The sequence below is a fragment of the Hemiscyllium ocellatum genome, unplaced genomic scaffold (assembly GCF_020745735.1).
Source record: "Hemiscyllium ocellatum isolate sHemOce1 unplaced genomic scaffold, sHemOce1.pat.X.cur. scaffold_98_pat_ctg1, whole genome shotgun sequence".
Taxonomy (NCBI): Eukaryota; Metazoa; Chordata; class Chondrichthyes; order Orectolobiformes; family Hemiscylliidae; genus Hemiscyllium; species Hemiscyllium ocellatum.
This window is the reverse complement of record NW_026869341.1, coordinates 1907869-1928480: the sequence shown is the minus strand read 5'-3', so window position 1 is coordinate 1928480 and position 20612 is coordinate 1907869.

Genomic DNA, 20612 nt, shown 5'->3' with positions numbered 1-20612 from the left:
TCCGGGCTTCCCAGAGATGTTCCTGAAAACCTCCACAAGTAGGCGGCCTGTCTCCCCATTATAGAGGAGGCCACATCCGGTGCAACGGATGCAGCAAATGATGTGTGTGGAGGTGCAGGTAAATTTGTGGTGGATATGGAAGGATCCCTAGGGGCCTTGGAGGGAAGGAAGAGGGGAGATGTGGGCGGACGTTTTGCATTCCTTGCGGTTGCAGGGAAAGGTGCTGGGAGTGGAGGTTGGGTTGGTGGGGGGTGTGTGGACCGCCGGGAGTGGAGGTTGGGTTGGTGGGGGCGTGGACCAACCTGGAGGAAGAGCGCCTCATCTTGCGCCTCGGAACCCTCCAACCACAAGGGATGAATCTAGATTTCTCCACTTTCCTCATTTCCCCTAGCCCACCTTGTCTCAGTACCTTCACATGCAACGGCAAGAAATGCAAAATTTGCACCCACATCTTCCCCCCTTACTTCCCTATTTATCGATTTCCCAATCCTGGGATAAAGACTGTTGCTTTTTTCCATACAATCCCTGTCAAGATCTTCTCCACTTGTTTGATATCACTCCTCTGTCTCCTAAACCAGACTGAAAGAAGTCCTAGATAGTCCAGCATGTCTTCATACCTCAGACCGTTGAGTTCTGACAACATCCTTGTTAATTTCCGCTGCACGCTTTCCAGTTTAATACATGCTTCCTATACAAAGGTGAACACAACTAAACACAATACTCTCAGGTTGGTCTCAGCAACGTCGTGTAATCTGCAACATAACTTGACAACTTCTATGCTCAATGCCCTCACTGATGAAGACCAGTGTGCCAAACGCCTTCATCTTGGCCTGACCTAAATGTGACTCCAATTTCAGAGGACTGTGAACTTGAACGCCATGGTCTCCCGGCTCTACTACACTCCATAAATCTCCATCAGTCAACATGGATCTCCGACCTTGACTTGAAAGCTCAAAATGCAAGACCTCATATACATTGATATTAAAATGTATTTGCCATTTTCCTGCCCAAATCACCAGCTAATCCAGGTATTCTGCCATTTCTGATAACCTTTCTCACTATTCACGACAACGCTAATTGTCGTGTCAGCTGAAAACTTACGAATAGTGCTTTGGACATTATTATCGAAATCATTGACATACGTAACAATAGAAGAGTACAGTCGCTCAATGATTAACAGTGCTGCCTGGTAGCACGAGGGACCTGGGTTTGATTCGAGCTTTGAGCGACAGTCCGTGTGCAATTCTATCTTCTCCCCATGTCTGTGTGAGTTTTCTCTGGGTGATCCAGTTCCCTCCACAGTCCAAAGAATTGCAAGTTAGATGAGTCATGGGAAATGCTAATTGCTGCAGTGTATTGGTTTGGTGAATAGGCCAGGGGAAGCAGAGTAATACTATAGGGATTCTCTTGGCTGTTGGTGTGCATCTGTTGAGCCCAATGGTTTATTTCCACACTGTATGATTCTATGATTCTATGTATATGAAGTGTAACGGACGCAGCACCGATCCCTGAGGCACTCCACTCGTAATCGGACATCAGTCCAACAATCATCCTCACCTTATTGCCCTCTGCTTCCTACAGTCAAGGTAGTTGCTTGGTCCTTCAGGAGTCTACGCGATCTTAACTGCAGAGCAGCCGACCATTTGAAATTGTCAAAGTCCATACTGAAAGTCATGTCGACAACGCTGCACGTGTCATACTTCCTATTGACTTCATCCACGAATTCTATCATACACCGTGAATTCATCCAAAGTAAACTTCTTCAGCTACTCCTCAGTCCAGTCAGTAGTATTACTGTCCTTCACTTTTCCCCTTCAATTTGAAGAGACCCGTCACTCTTAGGAAGGCTGAAACATACAGGTCTTGAATTTTAGAAGACCTTCAGCCTTATTTGTCTTGTGCAGGCGACAGGAGGAGAACAGTGGATTATAGACCCAGGCAACGGGGAGGAGAGGCGAGGAAGAATTGTGTCATTGAAGGAAGAGTACACTTATTAGTTAGAGGCTGGAAATCATGATCGGTATTTTAGGATGAGAAAATGTGCTCTTTCTTTGTCTCTGTTCGTCAGTAATAATATGTATTCGAGATCCTTCACAGTGCAGAATGTGCCTGAAGGATTGCTAGCCTCATTTGCAATGTGTAGGTAATTGCCACTGAAGCTGTAAATCGCAGCCAAACAATTCCAGCTATTCATAGTTTGTATAAATTGCACAGTATACGCAGTCAGCATCCAACGTTTGAGACAAATATCTTATATCTGTTTATCAGTTTAAATTATCACCTGTATAGTTCACTAAAGGGAACCAGATTTCAATGACACCATAACAAGCTGAAAGCTGGCGTTTCAGATATAACCTAAAATCTGTGCATGTTTTCGGTCTTGTGTTGTGCGTAGCCCTTTTATCTCTGAACCAGACCACTGTCTTCGATTACTGTTCATGACTTGCGAGGCAGTGTACCTAGCTGTGTACAAGAGGTTCTGGATACAAGTCCAACAGAGGGAATAATATTTCTACTTCAGATGTTATTGTCCAGTGATTGTCGAGTCCTTAACTCTCAGCCCTAACAAGGAAGAAGTGTCAGTACTAAATTTCAGAACTTAAACCCGGGATGACTGAAAGCACAGCCATTTGTGTTGATGAAGTCTTATTTTCACTTGTAGCTTTTTCTAAAATCATGAGGGGCATGGGAAGAGTCATCAAGGTCTTTCCCCCTGAGCAGTGGAGACCAAAACTAGAGTGCACAGATTTATGTTGAGATTGGAAAGAATTAAGTAAAATCTAAGGGAGTCGTGTGAGAATGAAATGAGGTGCCAGATGAGGTGGTAGAGGCTGGTATAATTACATTGTTTCAAAGGTATCTATTTGTTATATGCATAGGACAGTTTTCGAGGAATATGGGCGAAACTAGATTAATCTGGGATAGCTGGTTGGCAAATACGCTTTGGAACAAAGTTTCAATACTAAAAGCATCCAATGATTCATTCATGGAATTGATCAAGATCTCTTTTCAATTTTATATATAGCCATCTTCACTGTCCAGTATACGACTAATCTTATTCTGATGCATTAACGTTCTCAACATGCCTTCTACATTTCTCATCTAATACGTTGATATCAAGGGCAAGCAGAAGTGGGTTCAGTACTAAAGTGGATGGAACACCGCTGGTCACAGGCATACAATCCAAAAAAAAACAACCCTCCTTGACAATCCTCTGTGAACTGCCTTTCAGCAAAAACACACATGCGCATCCGCGCACATACACATACATGCGAGCGTGCGCGCGCGCACACACACACACACACACACACACACAAACTGATATAGAGATGGACATGGTTTTTTTTATGAACAAAGCGATCCAAGCTAAGAGTGTGAAGGCAGGAAAGTTGTGTTGTGACATGTTATCCTCGATCTTGCAGCAAACTCGTTTGGCCAAGTGACCTAAATATGTTCCAATATCTTACTTTCTGAGATGATGAGTTTGATAAAAACGACACTGATCAGGATCGAGATTTCTTCCTATTTGTTGTACCCATATTTCTTTAACGTGGAGAATAAGATATTTTCAACGTAGGTGTCTCCCATTTAAGATTGAGATCTGGATACTCATTTTGCCTCAAGGTAATGCTGTAGTGTTCACACCCCCGGGAACTGTGATGACAGTGTCATAAAACCGTAGAGTCCATACAGAATTGAAGCAAGCCATTTCGTCTTTCTCGTCGACACCACCCTCCGAAGAGCATTCCATCCAGTCTCATCTCGCTATAACCCCAAATTTCGCCTGGCAAATCAACCCAGCATAAATAAATCCATGAACGCTGCAAGCAATCATAATGGCCATCGCAACCAACCTACATTTCTTTGCAGCAAAGAAGGAAGTCCATGTTCACACAGGAACAATGTGCAAACTCCACACAGACAGCTACCCAAAGCTGGAATCAAACCCAGGCTCCTGATGCATTGGGGAAGCTGTGCTGACCACTTGTCCACAGTACCAGCACTTCCATTGTTACATAAGAGGCTAAGCTGATGGGCAAAGGGATCAGTGTTTCTTGAAACAGGCAGGAAAGAGGTTTTCACGGATTTTGACCTTTCCAAACTGGGCGGTAGGCTCAAGGGACCAAATGGCAAACTGCTGGTCCTATCACGTGCGTGGTTCATTCACTCAAATGCTCAATGCTATTACAGAAGGAGACGATGATTCCATTCAGCCAGTTGGGATCATTTCTCTAAAACGGCAAACACCATTCTAACCCTCAAAGGTATGAATTAGTCACAGAATGAAGTATTCAGCCCGTTGGATACATTGCACTGCACAGGATGAGGCCACACATTCTTTCTGGTCGATTAAATGAAACGGAAAGCGCTCGTTAAATATCAGGAAAGACAGAGGAGCGGTAATTACTTCTTTTAAGTTGGAAAGCTGAAACTAGTGGACTTCATGTGGAATCGGTTTGGGTTCATCAATAATTTACAGTCGAGTTAAATGATTTGGATGAATGGGCTCAACGGACAGGAGCTAGATTTGCGGATACACCAGGATATTCATTTAAAAAGATGTCAACTGGCAGACTGTCTGCAAAGGGATACGCAATGGGATTCAATGGGGAGGGCAGTGAACAAATCTTCACGTGAAACAAAACTTTCCAAGCATTAGATGTTTGTTTGGGGAAAGGATGATACAACATCAATTTAAGGAAATGGAGAGATAATTCATCGGACTTTGTTTATCCTGCTGCAGGAATCACATCGAGTTAGTTCGCAGGCTCAACGAGTGTTTTTGCAAGGTCAGTGGTACAATGATGTTTCATACAAGGTGTTTCAAGTATGAACATGGGATGTTTTATGTCTTTGTCCAGACTATTGCTGAGACGACAAACTAGAGACATCAAATCTTCCAGATAAATCATGCACAGACTGGCTGGTGAAAATGTCAATCTGTGAGAGATTATATTTTCTTTTTTTAAAAAAAGGTTTGAGTAACTGAATTGAAGCTTGGAAATTTTCTGCACCAGGTAAGATGAATGTGTTGACGTGGTATCCTTCCTCATCTGTATGTGAGGGTGCTAGTTGTAGTGCGACATGTCTTTTTATGATGATCATGTGACCTGCTGGCTACTCTTCTACCTTTTTGCCAGATGTAGTGCTTGTTACTGTTCCTGCAAGGCATTTGAAAATGACATTAGATTTTCTTGCTGTCTTCATAGGATCTTTCAAGTTCGATAGTTGCTCTTTTATTATGTTGATGGATTTGTCACCTCCCTAGATGTCAAAAGGTGTGAGACGTCTGTCAGTCATGTAGGAGATGTCTTTAATGTAGTGGAGTGGAGATTAGCTCAGTTTTTAGCCGTGTTTTGTCTGCCTGTTTAGGCTCTTTGCTGAGTAACCGACAGACTATGTTCATTGGGTAAGCGTTGTTTGTGAATCCAATGTATAGATAACTTTTCTTTGCTCTTTGTAGTTCATATGTGCTATAGTGTGTGGTTGCTTGTTGAACTAATGTTCTAATGCGGCTTAATTCGTGAGTTTAGGGATGATTGTTTCTGTAGTTCAGTATTTGTTCTGAATGCTTTGTTTTCCTGTACAGGCTGTTTTGAAGTTCCCATTGGCTGTTCGCTCGACTGGAACATCTCAGAATAGCAGTTCGGGCATATTTGCCTGCTCATTAATAAAGTGTATGCCAGTAAGTTTATTATTGAACGTCTTGAGGGCTTCCTGTAATTTGATTTATTTCGTGATGTCAAAATTGTCATCCACGTAGCACACCCGAAGATTTTGTTGGCAAGTAGGTAGAGCCTTTTGTTCGAGTCTCCGCATTACTGTCTGTGCTAAGAAGCATGTCGTAAGAGGTACCATATGCGCACCGTTTGTATATCTGTAAGCTTTGTTTTGAAGGTGAAGTGGGTGCTAAATCATAGGTCCACTCGCTTGACGATATTGTCTTTCAGATGAAACAGTTGAACTACAGAAGCAATAATCCCAACACCCACAAACAAAGCTGCATTAAAACATTACTTCAACTAGTCACCACACACCGCAGAACAGAAGAACTTCAAAATCACTGGTAGGGGGTATTTAATACGAATGAGCACCAAATGAACACAGTCCACCTATTTCTCAGCAGGAAAAAACAAATAAGCAGACGAAACAAGTCGAGAATCTCTAGCCACTATCAGCTATATCAAATATATCTCGGAAATGGCGACTCGACGACTCAGACCCCTTGGCATCATGGCAGCCCACAAACCCAACAACTCATTAAAACAGCAGCTGATCAATTTCAAAGACCGGGTGCAGACAAGAAGGAAAACAAATATCATTAACAAAATATACCTTACAAAGATTCCAACATACACTACGTTGGACAAACATTCATTATGACATATACAAGAAGATATACGAAAATCAACTGGCCAAAAAAAGCAATGTCTCACAATCGCTAGCATCTTTATACAAAGATGACAAAGTACAGCACTTCGAATGGGATAGCACATCCATCCACAGACAACACAAACGCGCAAGAATTGCTAGAAGCATAGCATTCTAGCCAGAAATCAATCAATAAATACATTGTCTTGGAATCCATTTACCACACCCTGCACAACAGAACAGAAAATGACATCACCAGAGGAAATGACATCACTATCCAAAGAACTCTTAAAGCATGAATAGAAATTGGGCAAAACCAACAGTGTTGCTGAAGTGGATACTGCAAAGACTGGAGTTCAGAGTCAAGAATGGAGTGTTGGTGGAAATTCAACGCAGGTGAGGCAGCAAGCAAGGAGAAGAAAGGTTGAGGTTTTGGCCAAAATCCTTTCATCCGAAATGAGGCTGAGAGCCTCCAGGGTGGAGAGATGAATGGGGGCGGGGGGAGGAGAAGTTGGAGCTGGGGAGAAAGCAGCTGAGAATTAAATTATTGAATGGATGTGGGTAAGGAGGTGATTGGAACGGATAGGTCGGTTGGACGATTGATAGGTGGTACAGGTCAGGTGTAGACAATAGACATTAGGTGCAGGCGTAAGCCATTCTGCCCTTCGAGCTGCACCACCATTCATTATGATCATGGCTGTTCATCCTCAGTCAGTATCCTGTTCCTGCCTTATCTCCAAAACTCTTGATTTCACTATCCTTGAGAGCTCTCTCCAACTCTTTCTTTAACGAGTCCAGAAATTGTGCCTCCACTGCCATCTGGGGCAGAGCGCTCCACACACCCACCACTCTCTGGGTGAAGACGTTTCTCCTCATCTCTGTCCTAAATAGCCTACCCCTTATTTTTAAGCTGTGCCCTCTGTTTTGAGACTCACCCTTTTATCGAAAACATGTTTCTTGCCTCCAGATTGCCCAATCCTTTAATAATACTTACCGTCTCAATCAGAACCTGTCTCAGTCTTCTAAACTCAAGGGTAAACAAGCCCACTGGCTCCAATCTTTCAACAGAAGATAGTCCTGCCATTCCAGGAATTGTCCTCGTGAGCCTACGCTGCATTCAGTCAACAGCCAGAATGTATTTTCTCAAATTTGGAGACCAGAACTGCAAACAATATTCCAGGTGCGGTCTCACCAGGGCCCTGTCCAGCTACAGAAGAACCTCTTTGCTTCTATACTCAATCCCTCTTGTTATGTAGGCCTGCATGCTTTTAGCTTTCTTCACTACCTGCTGTACCTGCATGGTTGCCTTCATTGACTGGTGTACAAGAACACCCAGATCTCTTTGTACTGTCCCTTTACCTAACTTGACTCCATTTACGTCGTAAGAGAAAGTGAGGTCTGCAGATGCTGGAGATCACAGCTGAAAATGTGTTGCTGGAAAAGCGCAGCAGGTCAGGTATCATCCAAGGAATTATTCCTGATGTAGGGCCTATGCCCGAAACGTCGAATTTCCTGTTCCTTGGATGCTGCCTGACCTGCTGCGCTTTTCGAGCAACACACTTTCAGCTCCATTTACGTAGTAATCTGCCTTCATGTTCTTGCCACCAAAGTGGATAATCATACATTTATCCACATTAAACTGCATCTGCCATGCATCTGTCCACTCACCTAACTTGTCCAGGTCACCCTGTAACCTTCTAACATCCTCCTCACCTTTCATCCTGCCACCCAGCTTTTTATCATCAGCACATTTGCTAATTTTACTATTAATACCACCTTCGATATCATTAATAAATATTGCAAAAAGTACTGATCCCAGCACTGATCCCTGAGGTAACTCACTGGTCCGAAAGTGAACCATTGATCACTGCTCTTTGTTTCCTGTCAGCCATCCACTTTTGAATCCAAGCCAGTATTTTGCCTCCAATATCATGCGCTCTAATTTTGCTCACTCACCTCCTTTGTGGAACTTTATCAAAGGCTTTCTGAAAGTCGAGGTATGCTACATCCACTGGATCTCCCTTGTCCAACTTCAGAGTTACACCCTCAAAGAATTCCAGAAGATTAGTCAAGCATGATTTTCCTTTCATGAATCCATGCTGACTCTGACCTATCCTGTTACTGCTATCCAGATGTGTCGTAATTTCATCCTTTATACTTGACTCTCACATCGTTCCCATCACTGAGGTCAGACTAACTGGTCTATAATTTCCTGCCTTGTCTCTCGATCCTTTCTTAAAATGTGGTGCAACATTGGCCACCCTCCAATCCGCAGGAACTGATGCTGAATCTATCGAAATAATCACCAACGCATCCACGATTTCTAGAGCCACCTCCTTCAATACTCTGGGATGTAGACCATCAGCCCCCGTGGACTTATCAGCCTTCAGACCTAACATTGTCTCCAACACCAATTCCTGGCAAATATAAATTCCCTTCAGTTCAGATCCTTCAGCCACTGTCACCTCTGGGAGATTGCTTGTGATTCCCCAGTGTACGATGGTGAGCTGTAAGTTTGCAACTGGGGTAAGGTGCGTGGAGGGGAATTGAGAAAACTGTTCAACTCCACATTAATTCCGTGTGTTTGAAGGGTCCCGAGAACGAAGATGAGGCGTTACTCCTCCAGTCGTCGGGTGGTGAGGGAGTAGCGCTGGAGGAGTGCGAAAACCTGCATGACATCGACAGAGTGGGAGAGCTAGTTGAAATATTAAGGCGCGAGGTGGTAGGATTGATTGGTGGGGTGTCGCAGAGATGGTCTCTGAAATGTTCTGTGTGAATACATTCGGACTGTCTAATGTAGTGGAGATGGCATCGGGAACAGTGTATACGAAAAATGACTCAATTGGAAGTGCAGATGAAACTTTGATGCATGTGAAAAGCTCCATTGTGTCTTGGATGGAGGTAATGGGTATGCAGTGGGCGCAGGCTTTGCAATTTCTGTGGGGTCAGGGAAAGGTGCCAGGAAGGGAGGGTGGGTCTTTTTTGTGGTGGAGGGGGGGTGGACTTGACCATAAAGTAACGGATAGAATGGTCTTTGTGGAAAGTGTTTGGGATGTAGAGGGAAATATATACCTTGTAGTACAGTTCATTTTCAGTTAGCAGAAATGTCGGTTAATAATGAGATTTATGCGGAGGTTGGTGGGGTGGACGGTGAGGATGAGGCTTTCTGTCCTTGATGAGGCTGTCGGGGTGGGGTTCAAGGGCGGAGTTGCGGGGCATGGATGAGATGAGCTGGTGGGTGAAGTTGCTGTCTTTTAAGAAGGAAGTCATCTGGTGTGTTCTGTGGTGGAAGTTGTCCTCCTGGGAACAGGTGCGGCGGAGGCGGAACAGTTGGGACTAAGGGATAGCTTTTTTGCAGGAGATAGGGTGGGAGGAGGTGTAATTAAGTAGGCTGTGGAATTCTGTGGCTTTGCAAAGCATGTCAATGTTGGTTGCTCATCGTTTGGAGATGGCGAGGTCCAGGAAGGAGACAGATGTATCAGAGATCGTCCAGGTGAATTTTAGGTCGGATTGGAATGTGTTGCAGAAGTTGATGAACTGTTCAAAATCCTCGTGGGATGTGCCAACCCCGAGAGTCCAATTCTCATTCCTGATGAATGACTTTTGCCCGGATCATCGAATTTCTTTCCCCTCGGAAATTGCCTGACTCATACCACCAGTGCTTCATTCGGAGGCTCACTCATGATGGGACCTAGGATGGTGATGAAGCTTCTGAAAATGGACCTTCCAGCTCAGTGAGCAAACTGCACCAAATAGAGTTACATATCTTCTTAAAAATTGTCTGATCGCCCAGCTCCACAAGAGTAAAGTAATATATCTGAATCATCCTCAGGAAGATGAAAAAGGTTCAGAGGACGAAAAGATATCCATGACTGATAAGGGAGGTCAGGGACAGGATAGAAACTAAAACACAAACCATATGATCTACTGAAGATGATTGTTAATCCAGACGTTTAGAATGTCGTAAAATACCAGCAGAGATCAACTTCATAAAATGATGGAGAAGAGGGATTTGACTGGAAGCAAGGAAACACCCGAGGAATCAAATTGGTTCCTTGCACTACTCTGCTCGGTGTAAAACGCCGGCAGGCGGCGAGAACCTCGAGAGTTGGGGAAGATTTGAATGCCGTGACTATCACTAATGTAAAGTTACCAGGAACGCTGGAATGTCTGAAGGTGGATAAATCACCCAAAGGTAAAAGGAATCACAATGCATTGTTCAAAGGAGATAGCTGAGGTTAGTTTGGAGGCATTGATGGTGATCTTTCTGGAATCACGAGTGTCTGGGCGTCTATCGAGGACTGGTAAATATGACTTCCCAACTTAAAGAGAGGGGTAATTGGAAGACACGAAATTATAGATGACCAGGCAAGCTGAAGCTGTGAGTAAGGCTTAGGGTATCATTGGTTTGATAAATGTAGCTATAAATTGCCAAGCAAGGAATTTATGGATGGCATTGAAACTTGTTTGATTAAGCTACAACATAACAAAGTGTTATTGTTAAAATCATTGCGGAAAAAACAAACAGATTTGCAAGTCTTGGTTGAATCGAACTTATTGTTTTAAAGCAGACAGCATACGTGACAAACAGAATATTCCCTGTGCACTGCAGCCGGGATGGAGTGAACAGCTTGTGACAAAATAGACTTAAATAATACTTGCAAAGTTTGATTTATACTGTAATTTTAAGCATAAGATGTGCATATTTTAAAACATATTATGACGGGATCGAGCAGTGTTTTAAAAGTAATGCAGACTAATGTCGGTATGTTATCGAGTTATATGGTGGAAACATATTTGCTGACAGAAGACAATGTGTTCGACATTTTTTTCCACTTGTTGTGAGTCAACTGTTATGGAACACTGGAATGCTTTCTTTATTTCGTTTGTCTTAAGACATTTGCGTTTGTGTGTGCATCTGCACGTATGTCGCTGTGTCTCTTGTTTTTTTTTCTCGAGAAAATGAATTGATCTGGACCCTATATTCTTGACCATATCACTAACCAGATCCAAAAACTTATCATATATGCATTAATACCTGAGCCCCGGTCAAATTGACACAGGGTCACTAAGATTAAGCAGGTAAAACCTTGGCTCACTAAAAGAATAGTGTGGGAGAAATGCATTTGAATCTTGGCGCCAGGACCGGGGAAGAAGGGAATATGTTTCACTGGCAATGTAATCATCTGAATCAGGCTGGTACCAGAGTCCTTGTAAATCGCAGAACGAAGAATGCAGAAATGGCATTGAAGTGCATGGCGCTCGGGAGATGGGTGGAAGAAGGGGAGTTTTCAGTTGTAGGTGAATTTCGAAAACACAAAATAAAAGAGAAAGCAAAAGTGCAAAACTAAGGAGAGATTATTAAAATCCCTGGAACAGTAAAAAACACATGGCGGAATATATGGAGAGTGTTAGTAAGCGATCTTCAAACATACTCGAAAAATGAATGACAATGAGAAGTGTGGAGGTTTATAAAGGCCTGAAGTGTTTTCTCTGAATGCAAACAGCATAAGAAATGTAGTAAGTGAACTTGTGGCGCAGATTGAAATGACCTCTTAAGACGTCATGGGCATCACAGAGAGACGTGACTGCAAAGGAATTGGGATTGGAAGCTGAATATTTAAGTATATAAAATCTATCAAAAATATTAACAACCGGGTCGAGAGTGTGTCGTTGCCTCATTAGGAAAAACACACGAAATTAAATCAACAGCAGGAACTGATTCTGAGTCAGATGACACAGAATCTATGTGAGTAGAATTGAAGCAACGTAAAGGGAAATAAAAAAGACACAGCTGAAGTTAGTTCCAGCCCTCATAAAGTAGTCAGGAATTAGAGCGCAAGATATGACAGGAGATACAAAAGATATGCAAGAAAGGCAAAGTTATAGTGTTCATGAGAGATTTCAAAATGGAGGTAGATTGGGAGTATCAATTTAGTAGTGAATTTCAAGGAAGGAAAATTGTGGAATATTTACGAGATGGCTTTTTGGAGCATTTTGTGATGAGGCACACTAAGGCACAAGCAATACTGGTTTAGCGTTGTGCAATGTGGCAGACTTGATACGTGAGCTTAAGGTGTAGGAATTCTTAGGAGGCAGTGGTCATAACGTGTCTGAATTTACGCTGCAGTATGAGAGGGAGAAGTTAGATCCTGAGGTAATGGCATAAAGCTCAATAATTGCAAATACAGACGCATGAGGGAGATGTTCGGAAGAATTGATTGGGAGAAGAGTACATCAGTAAAGTCAGTGGAATTGCAATGAGTGGAGCTTCTGGGATCAACTTAGGAGAAATAACAAAGATTCATTCCAAGAAAAAAAGAAGCATGGTGCAGAGTGGGCAAGTTAATGTTGATCGACAAGGGAAATCAGTGAAATCATAAAAGCAGGAGAGAAAGAATGTCATTTGGGAAACGAGACGAATAAGAAAGTTCGGTTATGATGTTGAAGTTGAAGGCGTGAACATTTAAGAGAGAGACTAAATGTTGTACTGAAGTGAGAGTTTACAAGCGTCTGTATATATGACGAGTTGGCAGTCTTGGAGTGTACTGGAAAATGGAAAATATCAAACAGGTGGCAATGAAATGAATGTAGAAGTCTTCATTGCTGTTTTGACAACAATTCAAATTTAATCAGTGAGGTTTAATTATGCCACAGCTGCTAAAACCATTTCAACGATCCGATGTTCGGGGTATGACAATGCAGACATTGTGAAAATCAGCGAGAGCACCTGCCATCTACACAGGAACGCCTGGACAACTGATATCCTGCTCTCCAAAATGTAACAAACACACTGTCAAATATAACTTTTCATATGAAATACTTTCTCAGAAAAAAAGAAAGAATATGATCCAGGAAATTTTGCAGATAGAAGAGTGAAATCACAGAAGACAACAGCGACTGCGTCATTCTAAAATTACGTTGATGTGATTTTATTAAGTGTCCTGTTGAAACGGCATATCGTTCCAGAAGTGGAGGCAGTAATAAGTATTTAAGACGAGGGATGCATCGAGTTTCGAATAGCTGATGCTTGATGTTCACTTCCGAATCAAAGAGTAAATTGATGCTCTTTTCTGCACATCGTGGAATTTGGTAGTTCTCCGTCACTCCTTTATGAAGAGATTACGAAATGAGGGGAAGGCTTTCTGGGAGTTTAGTTTAATACATGGAGGGGGATCACATCCGTGTCTTGACAGTATGGAGCGGCGGAGTCGAGATTTGCTCAGGTTTAAATTAGGCCTCGGACGTTTGGACAGAATGGAAAAGCTTTGGTGCACAAAAGCTCCCAGCAGATTTATGCATTTCCCAAGCGGTGTCTTCGATTCATAAATAAAAGTCGGTGAGAATGTTTGTTTTGTTTTGGTTACACGTGGTTTGTTCAATTAAAAATGAGGGCAATGGATCTTAACATTTCTTATAAGATTTTGGGATTTGAAGTTGCTCGCCTTTTGTGCCAAGAAGGTTTAGAAAGACAGCACAAGTATACATTGCTACAATTAGCAAACATTTAAGGATTGGTTCTAACCAGCGACAAAAGGACAGCTGAAACTCTTATGGAATTGGCCAAGCACTTCAGTGTATCTGACAAACAGACATGAGGAGAGTTAGAAAAAAAAACAAAAATTGCAATTGACGTAAATGCAGTAAAGAAAAGGAAAGTGCAGCCATAAGACAAGACACAAAGAGAACACAATGGAAAAGAGAGAGTGAAACGAAGAGAGAAGAAAAAGAGAGAGAGAGAGAGAAAGAAGAAAGAGAACGTGGCAAAAAGAGAACGATGCAAAAGAAAGGGGAAGAGGGTTCTCAAGGAAATGGAGAGAAAGAGAAGAATGAGACAGAGAAAATGACAGAGAATGTGAATTTTCAGAAGTTCCGCATTCGTCTGGAAAGTCAAGTTAAAAACATGGAGATAAATACAGAAGGCATTGTCGCACTGAAGTGTGTTAGAATATTGTCACTGTTGTTGAGGACGATGTCAAAGCTTCTTTATTTCGTTTGAAATATGCTGAGTTAGATCGAGTGGTCACAGAACCTGTGAGATATGCTACTGCAGATGAGGTTGGTCGGCAGCACTGGTGAGGTATTTGCAGCGCTGTCAGATGAAGGATCAAAAGAGTATTAAGACATAAAGCAGAGCATTCTCACCAGAAATCCATCAATAAACACGCCGACGTCGATGAAACAAAAACGGACGGAAAGTGACATCATACATCTTAAGAAACCATGACCGATATACACAGACGCGGGCCACAGCACGATGCTTCAGCAAAGACTCTCAATGATGTTTTTACCTCACCATCGTGATGAAACATCTAAAAAATAAACCTTTCAGAACATCGAGCTAACTTACGCACAAATTATTAAGATGTTAAACTGGCTATTTTGAGTGTTTATTAATTGTGACCAGAAAATTAGAGACAGTGGTTAAGACACATAAAGAAGGATGGAGGAAAACTTATAGACCTTAGAACATAGAACATTACAGAGCTGTTCAGGCCGTTCGGTCCTCGATGTGACGTCAATCTTTGCAGCCAATCTGAAGCCTATCTATCCTACACGATTTTATTTTCATCCATATGCTTTTCCAATGACTATTTAAATGTCCTGAAGTTTAGAGAGTCTACTACTGATGCAGCCAGTGCGTTCAACTGTCTTCTGATTAATGAACCTACCGCTGATAGCTGACCTACATCTATTACCGCTCAACTTAAAGCTCTGTCCCCATCATCACCGTGGAAAAAAAACACTCTCAATGTCCACCTGATCTAATAGTTTGATGACCTTAATCATCTCAATGAATCACCTCTCAACCTTCTTCTCTCGAAGGTAAACAGTTTCAAGTCCCTCAGCCCTTTCACGTTAGACATTCCTACCATACCAAGAAACATCCTACTAAATGTCCTCTGAACATTTTCGAAACCATTCACATCGTACATGTAATGCAGTGAACAGAACTACATGGAATACTGCAAGTGCGGCCAGGCCAGAGATCTATACAGCTTCAGCATGGTCTCGGGGCGCCGGAGCTCAATCCCTGCAGCAACAGTAGTCAACATGGGTGGCAATTTCGAGGTTGGACACTGGAAACTGAGACTGAGACCTCAGTGACCATTGACAGCTCGAGGAATCTTACCGTTACACCAGTTCTCTTTATTCCTGTTGCTCCTTCTGAAATGAATGATCTCACACCTTTTCCAGATTAACGATCATTTGCCGCCTCTCAACCCAGCTCTGCAACTTATTTATGTCCCACTGTAACCTGCATTGTCCTTCAGCACTACCCATAACTCAACCGAATTGAGTGTCATCTGCAACATTACTGAACCATCCTTCTACGCCCTCATCCAGGCCGTCCATTAAAATTTCAAACTGTAGTGGTCCCAAAGTAAGTCATTGCAGAAATCCAAGATGAACATTTCCCATCAATTACAACCCTCTGTATTCTTTCAGCAAGCCAATTTGCGATCCAAGCTGCTAAATCACCATCATTCTCATGCCTCTGTATTTTGTGCGATCGCCTTCTGTGGGAAAACCTATGAAACGCCTTACCCTTATCCACCTGTTTGACAACCTTACCGGAAATATTAATAAGGTTTGTGAGGCGCGACCTACCCTTCACAAAACTATGCTGATTATCCCTAAATAAATCCTTCTTTCCAGATGATTCTAAACCTTATGTCTGACACATTTCGCACCACATTATCCACAACCGATGCAAGGCAGATTGGTCTATTTTTGCCAGACATTTCTCTAAGCTCCTCCTTGATGAAGGGTATAGCAAGTCATATCCTCCAAACTTCATCTTTTGGCACTATTCCTGCAGACAATGACGACAAGAAGATCAATACCAAAAGTTCTGCAATTTCCTCCCTGGCTTCCTCCAGACTCCAAGGTTCAATCCCATTCAGTCATGGTGACGAGTCTATTTTCGCACATTTCGGATCTGATAATACATCCTCCTTGTCACCCTCGATCCCAGCTGGTTCAATAGTCTGTCTCTCAGTATTCTCCTCAACAACATTGTCTGTTCCCCAGCGAATACCGACGAAAAGTATTCTGTTCGCGCTGCCCCATCTCCTCATACTCCTTGCACAACTTCCACTGCTATCTTTGATTGGCCACCATCTTTCTCCAATCATTCTTTTATTCTTGATCGACCAAGGAAACGTTAGGGTTTTCGTTGATCGTATGTGCCAATGATTTCTCATGTCCTCTGCTGGCACATCTTCACTCTCTCTTTCTGTCATTCCTGGCTAACATGTCATTCTCAAAGGCCCAAACTGAGCCTTCATGTCTCACCGTCAAATAAGCCTTTTTCTTCCTCCAGACAAGTGATTCAACTTCTTCAGTAAAACACAAGTTCCTTGCACGACTACTTCCTTCTTGCCTGAAAGGTACATACTTATCAAAGACATGCAGTAACTGTTCCTTGCATAAACTCAACATTTCGATTTTGCCGATCCCTGCAATTTACTTCCCCATTCTATGCAATTTACATCACTGCCAACTGGTGCAGCATTGTAAGTCACATTTCTGCTCGTTTAATAAAGGCACAGCGGGTAAGGCTTTGTTTATTAATGATAATCCAGTGGAGTTAATGCAAGTAATGAAGGAAATAGCAGGCAAAGTAGAGGAGCTGCGTCAGGAGTTTGCTCTTGATTTCCATAAATAATTCAAATGTATGGGTAAAGTTAACTCAGAAAGAACAGGGGGAGAAGGGAAAGTAAACTATAATTTTGTGAGAATATGTTTTACTTCGTATCTTATCGTAAGAGATGAACAAATTTGCATTCATTCTTAAATGTTACTCAAGAAGGTACTAATTTGTGGAAGAGATGGACAGCTTTCCCCTGTGGTAGAACAGGGTGGAGAACCAAGTCAAGACCGGGGAAGTAACAGTTGGAGTGATTGACAGGGTACAAATTCGACGAAATGCAGCTTGCTCTACAGAATTGTTGATCAGAGTTAAAGTGGGAGGGACAACGCTTGTCCGGATAAGCGAAAAGAAGAGGAGCATAGTGAGAAGTGGAAAGAAGCGTATTTTTGCAATTTTTTTACAGATTGCTGGAACACGGTACCCCTATCATGAGTCACAGCAATAAAGAAAAAAAATGAGAAATATGAAGGAGTTGAGTTATGAGGAACTGGTATATGAGAAAAGCCTGAACAGGAAGAGCGTCAGGCAGAAGTGTTTAGTTCAGAGAGACTCATGGATGATAGCAGAAATGCGAGAGAATAAATATATGGGTATACATAGACAGAAATGAATGAAAATGAATTGCTGAGGTCTGTTATCTTAAAGATAAAATAATATTACTTCAGACAAGAGCACGGCAGGTTAGTGCAGAGGAGAAATGCTTGGAAGTGTACCAGGTAAAGTTACTGGTAGTGTGCAGACAGGACGTATTATAGTTAAAACATAAATTATCAGTGCGAAGTCACTGCAGTCTGTGGAACCCTCAGGCGAAGGTACAAGTGCCCTTCTATTCGTCTATACTGCACAGCTTATGGTTAAATTTCACAATATATGTCATTCGTGACAAGTGGTTGGCAAGTGCAGGCAGTGACAAAACCAACACATTTCTGTCAATTCCCGTCGTCAAAGCACCTTTCTTGCAGGTTATGATTGATTGTTTAGGCCCTCTTCCCAAAACTAAAAGAAGGAACCAGAACTTCATGCCAAAGTAGATGTGACGACCAGATTTCTGGAGGCAAATCTATTATGGAACACGAAGGCCAACATTATGAGAGAGGAGGTCGTAGCTTCCTTCACGTGATATGGGCTACCCAGAGAGATCAACACAAAACAAGACTGTAACTTAGGCCACCAAAATGCGTGTTTGTTACTACTCTGCAGAGTGAAAAAACAAATGAAGATGTCGTGCAGTTGGATGTGTCTCGACATACAGTACACCTTGAGAATGTCCTTGAAGATTTGGATAGTTTAGTCAACCGTCTGTCTCAGGACGAAACAAACTAGTTGAAAGGTATGTTGCTGCAGTACTAAGACCTATGCAGTGATATCATGGGATGTACTAATTGCAATACGTGGAGGTAGGAATGCTGTTCTATTAAAATAACGCTTTCCGACAGACTTAATATTCTGAATGAAACACAGACGCAGAAGGAAGTGGATGAGATACTCAACGATGTTTTCAACGATCCGAGTCACAGTGAGTGGAGTTCGCCAATCATTCGTTCCCAAACATGATAGGAGTCAACGATTTTGTGCGGACTCTTGGAAGATCAAGCCCATACAAAGTAGGACTCAAATCGAACGCCACAATTGGTGGACTATGTACAGTAAGTTGGCCAAGCCATTTACACCACAAAGTTGAGCTTACTACGTGTTTATTAGCAGATAGTGTTATCCGATAAGGTGACAGAAATTTGTGCATGCGTTACCACAAATTGAATATTGCAATAAAAATGAATTATGCTTTTTGAAATGATACACGCACCAGCCTCGTTGAAACTGATCAGTTTATCAGAATGATGCAGTAATCTTCAATGAGTCATGGAAACATCTCATGGTCAGTTGGGCGACCTGCAGATATTCCAGTTTAGAGTCGAGATTGTGCTGCTGGTAAAGGACAACAGGTCAGACAACTTCCGACAAGCAGGAGAGACGTTGTTTCAGGCAAAAGCCCTTCATCGGGAATTTGGCAGAGTTGGCAGCTCTTTGTAAGAGGAAGCGAAGCAAAACTACTGACAAACTTATAGGGAACAGAATTCGCAGAGGCAATGGTGGAATTGTATTGCCATTACACCATTTTGAGAATCTTGAGAAGACGTAAAACCTAAACCTCAACCTGAGCTGCAAGTCTTCGAAAAAAAAACAAACACTTGTGTGCATAATACGTTGAAACAAGCCCAATGATGGGAACCCAACACCTTCCGACTGAACTCCACCCGCTTACAACTGAATTCTCTCCACACAAATGCCTTTTAAAACAGGCATGATCACGATGTGTCTAGTACAAACCACATCTCAATAGAACATAGAACATGGAACATAGAAAAAAATACAGCGCAGTACAGGCCCTTCGGCCCTCGATATTGCGCCGATCCAAGCCCACCTAACCTACACTGGACCACTGTCCTCCATATGCCTATCCAATGCCCGTTTAAATGCCCATAAAGAGGGAGAGTCCACCACTGTTACTGGTAGGGCATTCCATGAACTCACGACTCGCTGAGTAAAGAATCTACCCCTCACATCTGTCCTGTACCTACCACCCCTTAATATAAAGCTGTGCCCCTCGTAATATCTGACTCCATACGTGGAAAAAGGCTCTCATGGTCAACCCTATCTAAACCCCTAATCATCTTGTACACCTCTATCAAGTCACCCCTAAACCTTCTTTTCTCCAATGAAAACAGCCCCAAGTGCCTCAGCCTTTCCTCATATGATATTTCTACCATACCAGGCAACATCCTGGTAAACCTCCTTTGCACCTTTTCCAGTGCCTTCACATTCTTCCTATGTATGGCAACCAAAACTGCACACAGTACTCCAGACGCGGCCGCACCAGAGTCTTATACAACTGCTACATGAACTGCAACTGCAACAATAGTCCAAAAGCGGAAAGAATAGCAGAATAGATTAATGGTGCCTAACTCTGACACAACAACTTTCAACTGGAAATGACATACCAAAACACTTCGCGCAAATAAATGTCTGACCAGCACTGGGCAAGCACGTTACAATGAAGCATCAGCATCAAGTAACAACAGACCAAGACAGAGAAAGAAAAATAGCCTGACAAGAAAATAAACTGGACAGGTTTGCACAAAAGAAGAACACTAAAAATTCAGAAGTTTTGATAAAGAACCTTTCTGACCGAGCACTAACACAAACAAAAGAAAACTCGTCCTCGAACAAGGGATGAGCGACAACTACAGGGACGTGGACTAAAATGAATTCCTCACAGCACTGGAATAAAAACGGTTAAAGTAACGGACACACAGAATAAACCCAGCAGACGATCAAACACACAGTAGCAACAACACTGAGCAGACGGAACGCCGTCAACACAAGAATTGTCTACTCTGGAAGAACTCAGAAAAGTAAGAAATATTGAAAGCCCACAGGCAGGCAAAGGATACATGACCATCATTCCAAACAGAACACAACTCTTTTCAAAAACGAACTCACCTCGCACAGATACCGACACAGACTAAAACGTGACTCAGTACCCGGCTTCACAGCTGGAAATCTGTATCAAATCATTAGTGAA